General features: G+C 41.7%; 1 long non-coding RNA gene across 1 annotated transcript in view; it reads left to right on the top strand.

Moving 5' to 3' along the window:
- Positions 1-16,505, top strand: part of LOC311063959 — a 36,864-nt gene extending 20,359 nt beyond the window's left edge. Inside the window, exon 3 of the long non-coding RNA XR_014602659.1 lies at positions 16,378-16,505. This is a non-coding gene — a long non-coding RNA (uncharacterized lncRNA). The remainder of the gene's footprint in view (positions 1-16,377) is intronic.
- Positions 16,506-20,330: the final 3,825 nt, after the last annotated feature.

Here is a 20,330-nt window from a genome sequence, read left to right as displayed (position 1 = left end):
ACCAATAGAAGGCTCTGTAGAAGACTGGCCCGATGAAGTGAACGGAGGTGACGCAACTCTCCTTATATGGCTCTGCATTCACAATATTCACACGGCGGCCATTTTTGCTATTAAGTCATACTTGGGCACCCCGGCAGGGTGGCGTTTTTCTTCCCAACCCGCAAATATGACATGAGAGCAAAATGGCCGCTGTATGGATATAGTCAATTGGCTTAAGGCAGTGGTTCTCAACCTTTTCAGGTTGCGACCCACAAACATTTTCATATTTGAACCGGGGACCCCCTAAAATAATAATTTTTTAACCCCACCCTAACAAGCACTTGGAGTTGAGGCATTACATTTTGTTCGACTTGAATAAATATTGTGAAAATAGCCGATCTTACAAGCTCGGCTATTTTCACAATATTGTTGCCTCTTTCTTATATTATTTGACAATTTGCCGTTTTTTGTTTTTATAGTATTGTTTACTTTTGATGCAGTAATGTTTTTTTTAGGTATCAGGACATTTTTATTTTTATTTTTTCAACAGTCGAGAGGCTGCACAGCCTGCGCTATCGGGGGTGCGTGGGCAATGGCCGAAAAGTAACATGGCGTTAAGGAGAACTCCTTCTAACGCTATCAGAGCTAAGTGTACCCAACACCCATTCAACAGTACAGCAGATTTTTGGCAACAGATGCTTTCCAACACTTGCCTCCCCCGGCGGTGGAGAGCTACTGTACCTTTAGCCTAGTGCTTCTCAAACTTTTTGAGTTTGAGGACCACTTTTTTTTATGTATGTGGCTGCGGAGTGCGGACCCCCATTTGAAAACATTTTGGTGCCCATAGACTGCCATATAAGGGGGGAGGGGGAATAGGATTAATGCAGGGTTAATGTGGTTTAACAGATTTTGTATTGATGTTATATTAACCCATTTTGCCGGACCCCACTTTTAGAACCAATGATATAGTAGACAAGTCGAGGTCTTATTGGCTTATAGACTTCCCCTCAACTCCGGCTTATTTTTCACTCAAACTGCACACTCTTTGTTAAAGTAATTATTCTTTATTTATATAATTATGAATAAATAGTATTAGTCAGTTTCACTTTTTTCTTTAACTTTTAACCTGATCCAGTGATGTCATCCCTCCCACCTCGTTGTGCTTTGCAGCCGCAATCACTTCATGGTTTGATTCCCTGATTGGGATTCATTTTTGCTTTAACCCATTGAGACCTGAAGCCGATTCTACATGTCTCCTAAATCTCAACAGTTTTCTGAAAAATGTATGTTTCTATATCAGTGGTTCTCAATATTTTTCATGTCAAGGACCCCCAAAATTATATGTATTTGGCCGCGGAGCCCCATCAAAATATTTTTGTTCCAGGGACCCCCAGAAGCAAAGATTTGAGTTGAAAATGTTCGCTTTAAAAATATATATATTCAGAAGATTTGCACACATTTTCACGATTTTTCAAAAATAGCAGATCTACAAGCTCGTAGCGCGGCACTCGGTGCTGCGCTATGAGCTTGTAGATCTGCTATTTTTGAATAGCCCAAAGTGTAAAATAATGCTTTTTTAGCTCAAATCTAAAAATGACACAGTTCCAGGTATTAATCGGTTAATACACTTCAATTTCCATGCTGATTACCCAAATGAGACATGTGTTTATTTCATTTGTGAGCTTTTGTTCTCTTTGCACAGAGAGTCAGGCTAATTGTATAATACTGAATGTCTGCTGTGTCTGCTCAGTGTCTTGCATTTCTTTTAGGTATTACATTTCTTTTGTTTTTACACGCCATTATAATATTCTTATTTTGATCATCAGGACACAATTACTGAGTCTCCAGGTTTTCTTCAGAATATGTATGACACTGATTTACTACGGCACACCAGGAGTCCACTAGGACAGGGGTTCTCAAACTTTTTCATGTCAAGGACCCCCAAAATGATGTGTATTTGGCCGCGGACCCCCATCTCAAATATTTTGTTCCAGGGACCCCCAGAAGCACAGATTTGAGTTAAAAATGTTCCCATAAATATATATGTATTCAAAGGTTTGCACACATATTTTCACGATTTTTCAAAAATAGCAGATCTACAAGCTCATAGCGCGGCACTCGGTGCCGCGCTATGAGCTTGTAGATCTGCTATTTTTGAATAGCCAAAGTATAAAAGGTTAAAATTATTGTGATGCTATATTAACACATTTTGCTGGGGACCCCCTGGAACCCCCCCCCCCCCCCAAGGACCCCTGGGGGTCCCCGGACCCCACTTTGAGAACCAATGCACTATAGGACAGTGGTTCTCAGACGTTTTATTTTCAAAGGACCACCATGACTCTTGAGAGTGTAGAAATGTCTACACTCTCAGAGTTACAGATCTGTAATTGTAATTCAGGGCTATAGCTCTTTATATGTAATGTCTACTCATTTTGTGTGTCCATGGCAATTTTCTAATTATGAAAAAAATGTCCACCACAAGGCAGCATATGGCGATGACCCCTGTGTTCTAACAACCCACAACATTGCAGCAGGGGCGTCACGGCCATTCACTGTGCGTATGACACGACACCCTCACTCTCACAGATCCGTGATTTCATACCACCCACCTTTTGAAAAAAAGAATATATAATAATAATAATAATATATCTTTTTTTTAAATAATAAATCGGTAAAATCAGGCAAAAATAAGAATTAAATAACCTAACCCTAACCCTAAAACCGAAATAAAGTAACCAAAACACCTGAAAAAAACGAACAAAAGCCGCCCAAAAAACGCACATTTTTGAAAATTCAAAATTTGTTTACATTTGACAGTTACAAATGTTCGCTTGAAAAAAAATGATATTCAAAGACTTGCACAAATTTTCACGATTTAAAAAAAATAGCAGATATACAAGCTCATAGCGCGGCACCGAGTGCCGTGCTATGAGCTTGTAGATCTGCTATTTTTTTTAAATCGTGAAAATTTGTGCAAGTCTTTGAATATCATTTTTTTTCAAGCGAACATTTGTAACTGTCAAATGTAAACAAATGTGTGCAAAAGCTATTTTTGAATTGCCACAAGTATAAAATAAGGGGTATAGTCCACCGAAAGTCCACCCGCCCCACCTTCTGAGAGCCTGTGATGTCCCTGCTTTGCAGTCATTCAGGACACATCTTTGAATGTTGAAAGCCTTGGCGAAAGACAGAAAGTCATCCCTATTTTGTGTGATAAATTGGAATCATGCCAAGCGCTATCAAAGACTTTGTACCACAGGATGAATACATGAGGCTGATTCAAGGAAAGTGCTCTGTCATACAGTAGCCGTCACATTCCCCTACAAACAGGAACAAACACAAGAGGACATTGCAGAACACATAAGCCTCGGAGAAAGACCGAAAGTCTATTTTGTGTGATAAACTGGAGTCATGCCAAGTGTTATCAAATACTTTGGTACCACAGGATGAATACATGAGGCTGATTCAAGGAAACTGCATACAGTGGCCGTCACATTCCCTTACAAACAGGAACAAACACAAGAGGAGGACATTGCAGAACACACACTCAGACAGCAAACACGCAGTCATGCTGTCAAGGCTCATTGCGTAACAACATTGGTGAAGTACTGAGTAGATCACTGGTTCTAAAAGTGGGTCGGGACCCATCTTTGGGTCGCGGACCAATTTGTATGGGTCGTGAGTAGGGATATTATCGGCCTCACAATGTTGTGAGCTTGCAGTTCTGGTTAAAGGGGTAGTTCACCCCACAAAATGACTTTTTTTCTATCGATTAGTCAACCCATGAAGACTTGAATTCAGACTTAGGAATGCGACAAAAAACAAAAAATATCCATGAATTCAACTCTCCATTGGGTGACTAATCGATAGAAACATTTTTTTTTTTGAGGGTGAACTATCCGTTTAAGTCTGTCTGTGGAATGAATATCAAACCAATGACAAGTATTTATAAGAGCTTGAGACTAAATAATAACTACATTTGATCCACTGGAACACGTATGGTTCTTGTTTATTGTTTTCATTTTCTGAAAAGTGTTTTTGTTTGAACAACCACCCGACAGCGACAATATACAAAAAAAAATCGTTCAAACACTCAATCCACCATGTAAAGAAAGCTGCCATTTGAAGTATTCATGCCCTATTCATGAAATGGAATTTGGTGTAAAGGTCACATAGGTCACACTATGACTTTATTCCCAACTTTGTCCAGGGGACGTTTCTGTGTTATTGTTAGGATTGGTTTCTCATAATTTCGTCACATTTGTGAACACAGCCTCCTTTGGGGCGTATGGCAATTTTGAGACATCTAATATTTAATGGGGCTTGAAATTTTCATGTGCCCGAAGGCACCTCGTTCAGTCACTGGGAACCCCCCGCCCCCCCCCCCCCCCCAAACATCTCCTCACATTTTGTGAGTGTGATAACATTCTAATTATTTCATCTGGAGAAGAGCCTGTTAGGTGATGACGAACGTACTGAATACATATTTTTGATATCGTATTTAATGACTATTTTCTTTTTAATTGCTAAGCTTTGAATATATATATATATTTTAAAGTGGACGTTTGTAACTCAAGTCTTTGCTTCTGGGGATTCTACAAACGGCTTCTAAATCCTAACAGTTTTTTAAAGACACTTTTGTTGCTATAATCAGTGGTTCTCAAACTTTTTCACGTCAAGAACCCCCAAAATTTTATGTATTTGGTCGCGGACCCCCATCTCAAAATATTTTGTTCCAGGGACCCCAAAGAAGTTGAAACAGAGTTAAAAATATATGTTCAAAGATTTGCACACAATTTCAAGATTTTTCAAAAATAGCAGATATGCTATTTTTTTATAGCCAAAGAAATCTTAAAATTACACAGATGCGTTCCCTGTCTTAATGGGTTAAATAATCGTTTGGAACCTCCTCGAGGAACCCTGAGGGTCCCTGCACCGCACTTTGAGAACCACCGCTCTACAAAGCTGACGGGAGAGAGCACAAAGAGCTAGGAGGAGGCACGGATGATTAGGGGTTAAAAAACGATTCATCAATTAACCAATGTACAGAAATGTAATTGAATTAAATCGTACGTTGAATAATGGGTTACGTGGTGTGTGTCGTGAATAATAATAATAATGCCCCTCTTTGTGCCATATGGAAAGTTATGCCTGTCACACTAAGCAAACATGTTCAAGAGGGCTGATTTTGTAGTTTGTTTTCTAGTTTGGGGTTCAAAACCACAGCAGTTTAAAAACATGGCAGGCTGCTTAATGCTGACCTCATGGTGCACTGTGAATGATATATGCAACGCAGCTGCAGCTAATCAAATTAATAATGGGTGTGTTTAGAAAAAAACAAAGTCGCACACTCCGGCTCCATACGCAGTCATTTAATTGACGTTTTTGGCCCTTAGGCCAATTCCTAAGAATCAACAAAACCGCGAGCATCACCATGAGGTCTATTTGAACCTGCATGGGGTAAGCGTTTCTTCCTTGGCCCCGCCCGGGAGTGAGGCCAAGTTTCACGCCGATCGGTCCAGCGGTGCCGGAGATCAGCTATTAACAGACAGACGGACCGACACATGGATGGACGGACATGGGCGAAAACATTGTCTCCGGTCTTGGGGCGTCCGTCCGGCCTGGCAGAGACGAGACATTGACCCATTAAGACCTGGGACACATTTGTGTCATTTTTTGAGCTAAAAAGTATTATTTTTGCACTTTGGGCTATTCAAAAATAGCAGATATACAAGCTCATAGCGCGGCACCGAGTGCCGCGCTATGAGCTTGTAGATCTGCTATTTTTGAAAAAATGAAGAAAATGTGTGCAAATGAATATATTTATATTATTTTAAAGAGAACATTTTTAACTCAAATCTTTGCTTCTGGGGGTCCCTGGAACAACATATTTTGAGATGGGGGTCGGCGGCCAAATACATATCATTTTGGGGGTCCTTGACATGAAAAAGTTTGAGCACCACTGATATAGAAACATACGTTTTTCAGAAAGACATTTGTAGAATCGGCTTCAGGTCTTAATGGGTTAATAATTGTTAGTCGTGGTGGCCCTACCAAGGATTTGATGTCAGGCCAGCTGTCGCTAGCACTGTGGAGGTCTTAACAGCTTGTCAGTCAACTGTCACCGGCCCCGTCCTGTAGCTTTCCATCAGCCAGCACAGTACAAAAATAATAATACAAACCCCTCCCTCTCCTCCAAATTGGACTCCATTGTATATACAGGACACTTGGCAACGCTCCAACATGGGGTCTCTGTGCCCTCCTGCCAGAATCATAGATCATACACACCTCCATCAACAGAGCCCGCAGGAGGCCGTTTCAGTAGCTGGATAGATGCCTCTGCTACCTACTGCCTCTCTCTCTCTCTGCGTAAAACATGCTCTTCACTAAAAGTGGCAGACAAAGTATGTACTCAAGTAAATACTCAAGTAATCGAATGACTTCAAAGTAATCAAATCAAGTAAATACATTTTATTTTTAGCATCAATACATTGCTGTATTGAAATTTTAAAAAATTACGCCATGATACTGACCATGATACTGACGGGACTATAAAGCCCCTATTTGACTCCATACGTGCGTTTGACTGAGGCCCCTGCTGGGGTTTCCCTGTTGGGCAATGTGTATGAGAATAGCAGATCTACAAGCTCACAACGCACTGTGAGCTTATAGACTATTTTCACTACTTTTGTGAGACACTCTTAGGGCAAAATAGGGCATTAAGGTGTGACGAAAAACAAAGTTATATAAAGTTGAAATTCTCAACTATAAAGTTGAGAATTTTCTGCCAGAGAGCGACAAAATGTTTGAAGAATTCTCCCTTCAATGACGAGCCCAAAATTGGGACACCAGGTTGAAAATGGTTAAAAGGGAGGAAGAAGCAAACAAGAACTAAAAACAGTCACACGCATCCGTTCAAGGTTCTTTTGTACTTGGGTGCCTGGACAATAAAAGCTTCGTGTTGGTTGGTTTCCAACCCTTGCATGTTCTGTGCATCATGGAGGATGGGATTGGTTTAAAGAACAAACACTCGACATGAAAGGGAAAAGTGAAAACAACAAAGAAAAGAAAAGAAAAATAGAAATTCTTGGTCCAAATTGCACATGATAAGAAGGAATGTGTGATGGGATCTACAGACTGTCCGGGCATATTTCACTTCTGTCAAAGCTGTTAGTCATGTTTGCCCCCCTGCTGAGCTGAGAATTCAGTTGAAAGCTGTGTGTGTGTGTGTGTGTGTGTGTGTGTGTGTGTGTGTGTGTGTGTGTGTGTGTGTGTGTGTGTGTGTGTGTGTGTGTGTGTGTGTGTGTGTGTGTGTGTGTGTGTGTGTGTGTGTGTGTGTGCAAAGAAAGAGGCACTGACAATGAAAACTAATTTGCATTTAAACAGTAAATTAATAACTTTTATGTATAATGCATTAATAATGTGTGTTTCTCACAAAACCCCAAGGTACACCTGGACCATTTGAGAACCACTGATTTCGATGGCCAAGTATCCTGGATCGATGCACTGGTGGAAAGTGACTGTGACTGCTTGACTACAAGTTTGGGGTACTTACTTTACTTTACTTTCCTTAAGAATATTTGCTTTTTTTATACTTTACTAAAGTAGCCTAAAGTGTGTGTGTGTGTGTGTGTGTGTGTGTGTGTGTGTGTGTGTGTGTGTGTGTGTGTGTGTGTGTGTGTGTGTGTGTGTGTGTGTGTGTGTGTGTGTGTGTGTGTGTGTGTGTGTGTGTGTGTGTTAGGTTTTCCATGCCTTCAGCGCCTGTGATATTATTATGATTATAATTATGTGTGTATTTACAGTGTGGTAGGCCGACATATAAAGGCATAGGTAAAATACATACATATATGAAGGTTAATACTGCCTGTTTGGAGTCATTAACTGAGGCAGCTCAATAAGGTCTCATAAGTTGGGTCCTTTCTCAGAGTGTGTGGGTCGTAAATTCCTTACCATTCCCTTATCTCCAAGAGGAGAGAGAGAGAGGCTCAAATGACATGCTTGATGCCTATGTTAGGGGGGAGGAGAAAGACACTTGCGAGGTGCTCATCGTATTTGCCCAGTGAGTAAAGGCACATATTGGGGGTCCTTGCTTAGATTTTCTGAGGGTCATAAAAATTCCTTAAAGTCTTATCAGGAAAGAGAGAGAGAACCAGGCCACCTTGGGGGGTGGGCATGATCTCTGGTGGGAGGCAACATCCTTTGTGTGGGTCTGTGTGGCAGAGTCACTGAGAACTCAGTTTCTTGGAGTCCCTCAACTGCCTGACCTGGCTAGACTTTGTTAGTAGAATGTGAGCCTACTGGCAAGGTTGTAGTTGACTAAGATAGTAGTTGACTGGCCGCTTAGCAGCACGATTGGCTGCTGGGTGTGTTAATGTATGTTTGTATTTGTGTAGTAAATAAAAAAACATCAAAGACACAGGTTGGTGTAGGTCTGAGTATTATCTACTTCACACCGATTCAGGGACTCCGGCCTTTTGCGAGGGCCGTTAGCCGACCAGTCGCACAAAGTAGTGTGCGTCGGGTTGAAATTCGTACTGTGTGTGTGTGTGTGTGTGTGTGTGTGTGTGTGTGTGTGTGTGTGTGTGTGTGTGTGTGTGTGTGTGTGTGTGTGTGTGTGTGTGTGTGTGTGTGTGTGTGTGTGTGTGTGTGTGTGTGTGTGTGTGTGTGTGGTATTTGTGGGGGTGGTAATTATGGGTGAGGGATGCATTTTCTCTTTTTAACTGTCAGAAATGTAGATTGAAATGAATGTAACCACTTTCAACCAGGCCTTGACCCTGTTGTGCATGTTGTCATACGCGACAGTTGTCTAAACTGGTAAAAAGAAAACAATAGCAAAATAAATAATGGATAAATGTGATAAAGTATAGCGATGGTCATTTCAAAACTAGAAAACTGCGTCACTGGTCAAAACTAAACCCTCTTTTCCAAGTTGTGTCCATCAGCTTGAAGGAATAAAAATAGTTTTGCGGCCGAGACAAGGAATTTGTCTTGGTCACTTCTTCCTCTGTTTTCACTGTGTTTAAGCTCACATCGTGATGCGTTGTGATCTTGTAGATCAACAAAGTAAAGGTCAAAATAAAGAAACGATTTGTCTTATTCTTCGTCTGTGTAGCCACGAGAGTCAGGGGATGCATACGTACATTAGTTCTGTTTAAAATCGTTGTCGGGCAGAAACCTCTTATCTCCATTTTCTAACTTTTTGTGTTTTTTTTTTGTAAATTAACGTCCTACTTGATTGCACTACAGCAGGGGTCTTCAACGTTTTCAGCCCAAGGACCCCCTAGCTGAGAGAGAGATGAAGCAGGGACCCCCACTATATTGCATAAAATTGTGTTTCAGATGAAACTTTTTTTTTTACTTGGTCCTCTCTTTTTTCCCTCTACACCTATACCTCTTTGTCAAAAATAGCCGATCTACAAGCTCACAGCGCCTCGCAGCGCGAGTCGTTGTGAGCTTGTAGATCTGCTATTTTTTGCTAATGTTCCCCTCAGAATAGGGATGCTAGGGTTCAAGTGGTTATTTAATGTAAAAACCACACCCAGTGTGAAGGTAGCGGCGCCTTTGATACATTTTGTCATCGATATGTGTTTATAATGTGTTTATAGCCACGTGTCACGTGAAGCTTGACCAATCACTTTGTTGACGTACGCACCTGACCAATCAGAACGTTGACATACACACACGGACAAAGTCAGGTATAGAGCAGGATCCGCTCTATACCTAAAGGTATAGAGCGGCTAGCGCCGCTAAAAATAAATCCTCTCACACTAAGATTTGGCGGACCCCCTATAGTAGCTTTGAGGACTCCCTAGGGGTCCCGGACCCCCTGTTGAAGACCCCTGCACTACAGCGTTATACAAAAGCATCAAAAGTAGCAGATCCACAAAGCTCGAAAGATTTGAATTTGAATCCTGAAAAGTAACAGTTTTTGGACATGAGGTTTCCACCGACAGAGACCAAATACTATACTAGCAGTTTCCTGTGAGATAAGGATACTTCCACTTCTGTCTGCACACACTTTCATCTCTTACCACCACGGAAACATCCATTTCTTTACGAGATTGTAAGCCCACCGGGTGGTCTTTTATAGGCTTTTAATTATGAGTTATAAAGATATACGGGTAGCAACGGATCGCCTCACTCAACCTCTCCTCAACGGATCGCCTCACTCAACCTCTCCTCAACGGATCGCCTCACTCAACCTCTCCTCAATGGATCGCCTCACTCAACCTCTCCTTGAACAGAGCATCCATGTTTCTGTTCTTGCAGTGTTTCTCAAAGTGGGGTCCCGGGGACCCCCAGGGGTCCATGAAGGGGCTCCTCCAGGGGGTCCCCAGCAAAATGAGTTAACCCATTAAGACCTGGAACTGTGTCATTTTTAGATTTGAGCTAAAAAGCATTATTTTACACCGAGTGCCGCGCTACGAGCTTGTAGATCTGCTATTTTTGAAAAATCGTGAAAATGTGTGCAAATCTTTGAATATATATATTTTTAAAGCGAACCTAGACAAAGGATCTGAAGCAAATTTTGACCTGAAGGTCAACATTCTATTTATCCCCTGAGCAAACGGTCAGGCTCTATTAGGTCAATGGGGAAAAATGTCAGCACTTGCGCAGGAAACCGGGTTCAAACCGGGTTGTAGAAGAGGAAACTTACATAGTGCAGCTTTAATTACAAGTATACTCAAGTAGGCCTAAATGTGCTTAGTTCCTGCCCATCACAGCATGGTAAATATGCCTCAGCTTGTCGCACGTCACCGAGCTGAGCTGCTTCTCCACAGCGCTCTGATCAAATGAACAGGGACGTGCACAGATAGACTCTAGGTGGTGCTAGAGCACCTGCCCTTTGCCCTCTTGACCAGAAGTGCCCTTTGGAAAAAAAGAAGAAAAAACACGTTTTTTTTCACTTCAGTTTACATCAGGGGTCTTCAACAGGGGGTCCTCAGAGTTATTACAGGGGGTCCGCCAAATCTTTATGTGATATGATTTTTCTTTTTACCATAACCACTCGAAACCTAGCATCCCTTTTCTGAGGAGAACTTTAGCCAAAAACAGCAGATCTACAAGCCCACAACGCCTCGCAGCGCGAGGCGTTGTGGGCTTGTAGATCGGCTATTTTTGGCAAAGAGGTATAGGTGTAGAGGGAAAAAAAGACCAGACCAAGTAAACAAAAAAAAGTATAATTTACTTGAGCACCTGCCCCTCAAAATGTCTGTGCACGCCACTGCAAATGAAAGGTTGAAAGTCCAAAGATTGTTTGTTGTCAAATGTATTTCCTCACCTGTTACGGTGGTCTGAACTGCAATAACAACATCCTGTCCATGTTGTTTTTTCCCAAGAGACATGATTAATGGCTAATTTAATTTGCCTGGGCTGTATAGCGGTAAATAAGAATGAAAGCAATGATATGTGTACTTTATTTTCAATATCGTCTCTGTCGGGGGGGAAACCTCATATGTGCAAAACTGTTACTTTTCAGGATACAAAAAAAAGAGCTCGAAATACCAAACCGCGGCGTGTTTCGAGCTTGTAGATCTGCTGCTTTTGATTAACCCTTTAAGACCTGAAGCCGATTCTGCAAATGTCTTCTAAATCCTAACAGTTTTCTGGAAAAAAAACGTATGTTTCTATATCAGTGGTTCTCAATCTTTTTTGTGTCAAGGACCCTAAAAATTGATATGTATATGGCCGCCGACCCCCATCTCAAAATGTTTTGTTCCAGGGACCCCCCCCCCCCAGAAGTAAAGAATAGAGTTAAAAATGTTTTAACACTTTAATCAAAATATATTCAGATTTTGATTTGCAGACATTTTCACAATTTCACAAAAAAAATAGCAGATCTACAAGCTCGTAGCGCGGCACTCGGTGCCGCGCTATGAGCTTGTATATCAGCTATTTTTGAATAGCCAAAGTGTAAAATACCGCTTTTTTAGCTCAAATGAAAAAGTGACACAGATGCGTTCCAGGACTTAACGGGTTAAAATATAGAGATACGAGGTTTCTGCCCGACAGCAACCGAAGTACAAACTTCCAAAGTATAAAATCAGCCTGACATCAGTGTTCAAAACATTGTTGTGCGCAAAGGGAGATTGCAAAAAACATCACGTCATGTCCTTGTTTTTATTTTATAGGCTGGGATACCAATTGTCTTCAATTAGGGGAGCAATCACACAGGATGCACGATAAACAAGTGAACTTGGAAGCGATGACACAAAACAAAAATGAGCAGACAACGTTGCAACTGGAACACTATCAAATTGAAGCTGATAAATACTCTCTCCTGATTGGCAGCAGTTGGCAAACCCACCTGAAAATGTATTTTCAGCCGGAGAGATCTGGATGGTTATTGAGCAAACACTCTCTATTGCAATGATTACTATCAGCATATAGTGCTTCGGCCTTTTAACACAATACTTTTTAGAATGCCTGGTTCTCATAATGAATCTATCAGGTCTTCAAAGCATGCATTCTACTTTTGCATTTGTTTTTTTGTGGTAGCCCTCTAAAGCAGGGGTCTTCAACAGGGGGTCCGGGACCCCTAGGGGGTCCTCAGAGTTACTACAGGTGGTCCCCCAAATCTTGTATTTTTCACTTGAACTTGAACCCTAGTATCCATTTTCTGAGGAGAACTTTAGCCAAAAAATATTTTTGGCAAAGAGTTATAGGTGTGTACAAAAAGAGCAGCAAAAGTTTATCTAAAACACAATTTTATACAGTATAGAGGGGGTCCCTGCTTCATCTCTCTCTCAGCTAGGGGGTCCTTGGCCTGAAAACGTTGAAGACCCCTGCTCTAAAGCAATGGTCCCCAAACCTTTTAGCTCAAGACCCAACAGGGGAATTTGATGTCTCCCTGGGACCCAAACTAGTGGAAAATAGCCAATCTACAAGCTCACAAGCTTTGTGAGCTTGTAGATCTGCTATTTTCACCACTTCTTAAAAGTTTATTTATTTATGGAATTTCTTTGATTTTGTTTTGTATGTATGAATTTATTTTTATTTCTGAAAATGTTCTATATTTATATAAAAAAAGGGATATTTACTTGTGACCCGTAAAAATGTGTTCGCGACCCACAAATGGGTCCCGACCCAGTGGTTAGGAAACACTGCTCTAATGAGTACAAAAGCAACTCACATGCACAGACACTTCTATTGACACAGAGGGATAGGATGATGGTCTGTTCTGTGTAATGTTGTTGTGTGCCACACTCACAGTAATCTCTCCAGATAGACATGTTGGCTCCCACAATATTTCCCAACGCTTCTGCCGAACAGTCTGTGCCTCAGAAGTTCTGAAAATGAGTCGAAAATAAAGCAGATGTCCCCCTCGCCTGTGCAGTCGCGTAAATAACTCCTACTGGAAACCAAATTAGTCGAAGCCTGTCTTAGCTGGCTGGACATTCAAAAAGATATAAAAAATGGTAAATGGTGCATTTATATAGCACCTTTATCCAAAGCGCTTTATGTCCTGCATTACATTCACACACCGACGGTTGGCAGAGGAACCACGCTCGTCGGGAGCAGTTAGGGGATCAGCGTCTTGCTCAAGGACACTTCGACACTAACCCAGGGGGAGTTGCGGGATTGAATCGGGAACCTTCCGTTTCCCAAGCAGCCGCTCCTGAGCCTGTCTGCCACTGTCTGCTGCCCCCAAGATACTATAAAGATATTATAACCACTTTAAACATGACATGGGGTCAACTCTGTACTCGGCCCGCTCTTTTTTCCCCTCTAGCCTATACACCAATTCTCTTTGCCGTCTAAAAGTGAGCTTGTAGATCGGTTTAAGTGGTTAAATAATTGTTTTTGTGAACATCGCGTCATGCCGCGATTGGTCGAACACCCTTCCGGGTCTGAAGAGCAGTCGATAACTTCCTTTTCTCAACTTTAACCGCGGTTGGAATTACAGCTACTCTCTGTAGCATTCCATGATTGTGGAAGAGATAGTCTGGCTTTTTATGGGTCTGTAAATCTGAGAGTGTACAAATGGAACCAAATGGACCCTAACGGGTCCATTTGGTTCCATTTGTACACTCTCAGAGTTAAATTAACATTGATTTTACGATATAAATTGGGGTCCCAGAAATAGAAATGCCATTAAATGGGGGTCCGTAGCCTAATGCATGTCAAAGTGGGGGTCCTTGAAATTAAAATGGTTGAGAATCACTGCTAGAGCTGTAAAAATAATCTTCTCTTATGGGGGTCCCTACGGCATAACTAATAAGTGTCAATTCGGGGGTCCTTCACATGAAAAAGTTTGAGAACCACTGCACTAGGCCATCGGTGGCCGAGATAGTCTGGCTTGACTGACTACATTCACAGCAACTGTAACAGCACGGCAAGCAAAAAAAAACAACGTTCTGTGTCAGTTTGTGTGCGTGCGTGCGTGACGTGCATGTGTGCATGCGTACGTGCGTGCGGACTGTAATTCGGTGAATGCGTGAACTTACTAAACTCGTTGGAGACTTCACCCTCCAGTCTGCAGATTGAGAGTAATGAGAAGTTGAAATTGAGGACGAAGTGTCGAAGACATGGAGCTGTCACCGAAGGGAGGGAGGGAGGGAGGGGGCTGTCACGTGAAATATGCGAGCGGCGGTCCAGATTGAATTGTCACCGAGACCTCCCCACCCCCTCCCCCCACCTCCCCCCACCCCCGCCGTACATGTCCCCGTTCCCCCCAACGCTATGGCAGCCAGCTGGTGATCTCATTCTTATTTAAACCATGCCACTCCTCCTCTTGACACCGTCTCGCACCCCGTGTCAGGACTTCTTTGATCGCTTCGTTATGTTCTTCAAACCGCTTCGGGGGTCTCGTGGTCTCATCCGGTCCTCCGCCCCTCCTTCAACACGCCATCTGTGTCACAGGCAACACGGGTTGAGTCTTTCCCCCCGCAACGTCCCATAGGGTACTGTATGTATGTATGCGCCGTCGTCGCTCTGCCGGATTGGAAAACCTTGTATGTCCAAGACTCCAAAGCCGGTTACTTTTTCAGGAAATGGGGCGGAAAAAAGAACCTTCCGTGTTCCAGTGGATCCCTACAGTGGTGGCAAAAGTACTCACATGTTTTACTTAGGTAAAAGCATCAATACTGCAATGTAGAAATACTCTGTTACAAGTAAAAAGTCTGGAATTAAAAATGTACTTGAGTAAACGTACAACAGAATTGGTATCAAAATGTACCAAAAGTAGAAAGTACTCATTATGCGAGCTTGTAGATCGGCTATTTTCAACCGGCCGAAATGTAAATAGGGCTTACTGTATGTTTTGTAATAATAATCTAAATCTACAAAGTAACTAGTAAGGGCGCGGTCCCAGTGCACTTTTATTTTACCTCTGGGGCGGAATCTGCCAATGCTTTGTCAATGCAAATGCCTGGATTCATGGTCTTGCGGATTTTTTTCCAAGAATCCACGCATTTGCATTGACAAAGCATTGGCAGATTCCACCCCCAGCGGTAAAATAAAAGTGCGCCGTGGCCGTGCCCTAACTAAAGTTTTCAAATAATTGTAGTGGATTAAAAGTATAATATGTTCCTCTGAGATGTAGTGGAGTAGAAGTAAAAGTATTGGAAATTGGAAATACTCAAGTAAAGTACAAAATTGGACTTAAGTACACTACTTAAGTTGAGTACATTCGTTATTTTCCACCACTGGGATCCTAATGAGGTTATTCTTTAATCACAAACTTTTCATTGGTTCAGTATTATAAAAACCTACACTTTTACACACTAAACTCACTTTCTCTTTAATTTTTTTCAAAAGTAGTGAAAATAGCCGATCTACAAGGCCACACACTGGCCTTGTAGGTCTGCTATTTTCGCTATAGTTTTGCTATTTTCACTAGTTTTCACTAGATTAGAACCATGGTTCTCAAAGTGGGGTCCGGGGACCCCCAGGGGTGCTTGAGGGAGTTCCAGGGGGTCCCCAGCTAAATGATAGATTAGGCACCAAATGGACCCTTATGGGTCTGTAACTCTGAGAGTGTACAAATGGAACCAAATGGACCCTAACGGGTCCATTTGGTTCCATTTGTACACTCTCAGAGTTAAATTAACATTGATTTTACAATATGAATTTAGGTCCCAGAGGCTTACATGCCATTAAATGGGGGTCCGTAGCCTAATGCATGTCAAACTGGGGGTCCTCTAAATTAAAATGGTTGAGAATCACTGCTAGAGCCGTAAAAAACCTTCTCTTATTGGGGTCCCTGGCTTATCTTTTCAAATGGGGGTCCGCGGGCTAATAAGTGTCAATTTGGGGGTCCTTGACATGAAAAAGTTTGAGAACCACTGGTTTAGAATATGGAGATATGAGGTTTCTGCCCCGACTTCAACGGATGTATGTGCATGTACTGTATATATATATATATATATAACTCATGGAGTGCTTTGGATCCAACAGGGAAGTGAAGCGATAGGATGGGCTCTCAGGCAAACAAGTGAAGTACCACTCCCCGCCTCGCCTCCATCTGTCACTGGAGTTCCGGATGCACTTCTCAACAACTTTGTGAGTGTCTGCAGATGTGAGCCAGAAAGTAAAGTAAGTGTGCATGACACCTGCATGCAGTGGTGGAGGAAGTCTTTTTCTTTCTTTCTTTACCATACCCCAGCATCCAAATTCTGGGGAAAAGCTCTCGCAGAAAATATCTGATCTACAAGCTCTGTTTTTTTTTTACATAATTATCTAAAACTACAAATTAACTAGTAACTAAAGATAATTGTAGTGGGAAAAGTACAATATTTGCCTTTGAGATGTAGTACAAATTATCGAAAAATGGAAATACTTAAAGTAAAGTACCGTACTTGAGTAAATGTACTTAGTTACTTTGTACCACTGTCTGCCTGCATGCAGATTGAGAGTGAAGGAAGTTGGAAAACTTCACACCCTTTATACCAGTTATAATGAGCCAGAAGTATGAACATTATGCTCTGCAAAGCACAGCCCCGGCTTCCAAATCTGTGAGTAAAAATATTGACAAATCAGTTGCTAATCTTTTTAAACTCTAAATCTATTAACAGTAACAAGCAATTGTACACAAATAGCAATTGTACACACGGTGAATTTACAATAGAAACACATCTGTATACTGAGAACAGCACTGCAAAGAGTGACTCCCAACCGTGGGCCGCGGCCCCAAATAGAGACTCTCTGAAACCACCTGCACTGCATGTGCTTGCTTGTAGAACAGGGGTCTTCAACCTTTTCAGGCCAAGGACCCCCTAGCTGATGAAGCAGGGACCCCCTCTATATTGTATAAAATTGTGTTTCAAGTTTTTTTTTTTTACTTTGTCTGCTCTTTTTTCCCTCTACACCTATAGCCTTGTTGCCAAAAATAGCAGATCTACAAGCTCTGAACGCCTCGCAGCGCGAGGCGTTCAGAGCTTGTAGATCTGCTATTTTCGGCTAATGTTCCCCTCAGAAAAGGAATTCTAGGGTTCAAGTGAAAGTGAAATGAAACCTTGAATCCATGGATTTATTTTTGTTTTTGTGGCATTCCTAAGCCAATAATTTGATTCCCGTCTCCTACCGGCTAATGTATCCGGTAGGAGACACAAAGTAGATTATTTGTGTCTCCTACCGGATACACACCCGGTCATCAAATTATTGTCTTAGGAATGCCACAAAAAAAAAAAACATGAATTCAAAAGGCTTCATGGGGTGTGCAATTGATAGAAAATAAGTCATTTTTTGGGTGAACTCCTCCTTTAATGTAAAAAAAACGAAATCCTATCACACAAAGATTTGGCGGACCCCCTATAGTAGCTCTGAGGACCCCCTAGGGGTCCCGGACCCCCTGTTGAAGACCCCTGTTGTAGAACTACTATGTTATGCAAAGCCTGCAGAAACACCTTTAAAAACATAGAAATGACTGAGGAACCAGAACTAAATACTTTTACTCCTATAATACACCCATACGTACAAGATGTAACGGTAATGTGAGGTGAGCGGAGGAGGAAACCAGAAACACAGCTAGTGTGAGAGCAGAAGTGGGGCCAATTGCATTTTAGGGAAGAAAATGCCTGCGTAGAAATGTATTAGAGTAAAAGTAAAATGTTTGTCTTGGAAATTTACTAAAGTAAGAGTAATAAGTATCAACAATATCTAATACTCAAGTAAAGTACAGATCCTCAGAATCTGTACCCTTTCACCGAGTGCCGCGTTATGAGCTTGTAGATGTGCATTTTTTTGTTTTATCGTGAAAATGTGTGCAAATCTTTGAATATATATATTTCCATAGCGAACATTTTTAACTGTGTTACAACTTCTGGGGGGTCCCTGGAACAAAATATTTTGAGATGGGGGTCCGTGGCCAAAATTCATATAATTTTGTGGGTTCTTGACATGAAAAAGTTTGAGAACCGCTGATTATAGCTACTGTACATCATTTTTTTTCTGAACATTTGTAGAATTCCCAGAAGCAAAGATTTGAGTTACAAATGTTCACTTTGAAGAAAATATTATATTCAAAGATTTGCTCAAAATGTTCACGATTTTTCAAAAATAGCAGATCTACAAGCTCATAGCGCGGCACTCGGTGCCGCGCTATGAGCTTGTAGATCTGCTATTTTTGAATAGCCCCAAAGAAATATAAAAAAAAGACACAGATTCTTTCCCGGTCTGAAAGGGTTAAGTACAGTACTCAAGTACATTTACTCCGTTACTGTCCAACCACTGGCTCTATGTAGGGAGTCTGCTATAGCTGTCAGGCACGTCCAGCCCCCTCAGGCCCTACGGATAGTAAAGAGTAGGAGACATTGGTTGGGTAGCAGAGTGGGAGGAATGTGAATGTGAGAGGGTTAGGAGTAGGGTTGCCAGATCTGCTTATTATAATTTCCCCGCAAGATTTTATTTGAAAATAGCCGATCTACAAGCTCACAACGTGTCGCATCGCGACGTGTTGTAAGCTTGTAGATCTGCTATTTTCAAATAGCTGATGTATATGTTAAAGTGCTCATGTGGCCCATAGTTGCTTCTTCTGGGCTGGTTTTCCTAGACCTGGTTGCTTGTTTCTCTCACAGAATCTGGCATTAGGAGAGCATTTATATAGGAGAATGGAATGATAGAAGGTGAGGTCCTGCTCTTGAAATTCTGCTAAATATCTACCTTGTTATGAAACCATGAATGAGGCCCAATAGAAACAAAAGTATTGATGGGAACATTATCTCATGGAGCAGTGAAAGGGGGTGTAAGTGGTATTTTGAATACATTTCTATTGATTTATGATTTTTTTTTAAAGAAAAATAAAATCTCAGGTTGGATACTAAACATATAGACTGCCCTAGCGTGTCTGATATCTGGCATAGAGGGGCGGGTTCAAAATCTCCGGAGAAAGATTCTGTGAGATCCCATTGGTTTACCGATCTGTCCGTCAGCCCCTGCGCCCCGTCAACACAACATTTGGAGCGACGCCCACTGCACTCTGGTTGGTTGGGGAAATGAAACGCTTCCTATGCCCGGAACACCGACTCGCTGCATGGTCCAGGCTTTTATTTTTGAGCAAAAATAAAAAATGAAAGCCTGGAGATCGAGGCTAAATTGTATATAATCAGGAGAGATAACTCATATAGGATACAGAGTATAGGATAAACAAGTGAAATTTGGAGTGATTAAATAAAAAAAGTTAACAGGCAAAACAGGAATTGGAACGAGCTGATGAATGATCTTTTTAACGGTTCTCTCTCCTGACCAGATGAAATTCGTATCCCGACCTGTAAAATGTATTTTCGTTTACTAAAAAGCTGGAGAAACAAACAATCCGCATAGCAATGATTACGATCGGAATATAGAGTATATCAAATAATACATTTTTTAACAATATCTTCTTTCTTTTTTACAAAAAAACATACCTCTTTTAACCACTTTCATCCTATACTGTCCCAATTTTGGGCATATCGTTACAGGCGAAAATGTCAAAAACTTTCAAAATGCGATACGTTGTGAGCATACTGTACTATAATAGATTGGCTATTTTTTAAACTAATTGAATATGGCTTGATATGATATTCCAGACAGTATGTGATATGACGTGCTGTCTAAAGAGTGACTTCCCAGCTCAACACTCTCATCCGCACCTCCATTCTCCTTCCCGTCGTCACGTCATAAAAACTCAGCCAAAAGTGCTCCTTCGGTAACCTCAACACCGCCTGCGTTTGGCGGTTTTTCTGGGCTCCTCTGAAAAGGGCTCGTTCTCTGGGAAACATGGCGTATAATTATCTCCCCTTGTCACACTTTCCCTGTTGAAATGAGCTTCGCCTGGGTGGCAGGGGAGGCGGGGGGGGCATCGGACCACCTGTGATTCGGAACTGTCGGCATAAATCAGCACTTAACCCATTCAATCCGGGAAAGCATCTGTG

Source organism: Gymnoscopelus microlampas (genome assembly GCF_963454915.1).
Source record: "Gymnoscopelus microlampas genome assembly, chromosome: 17".
NCBI classification, from domain to species: domain Eukaryota; kingdom Metazoa; phylum Chordata; class Actinopteri; order Myctophiformes; family Myctophidae; genus Gymnoscopelus; species Gymnoscopelus microlampas.
Note: the sequence above shows the minus strand (reverse complement) of the source record. Positions and strands in the feature narration are given on the sequence as shown.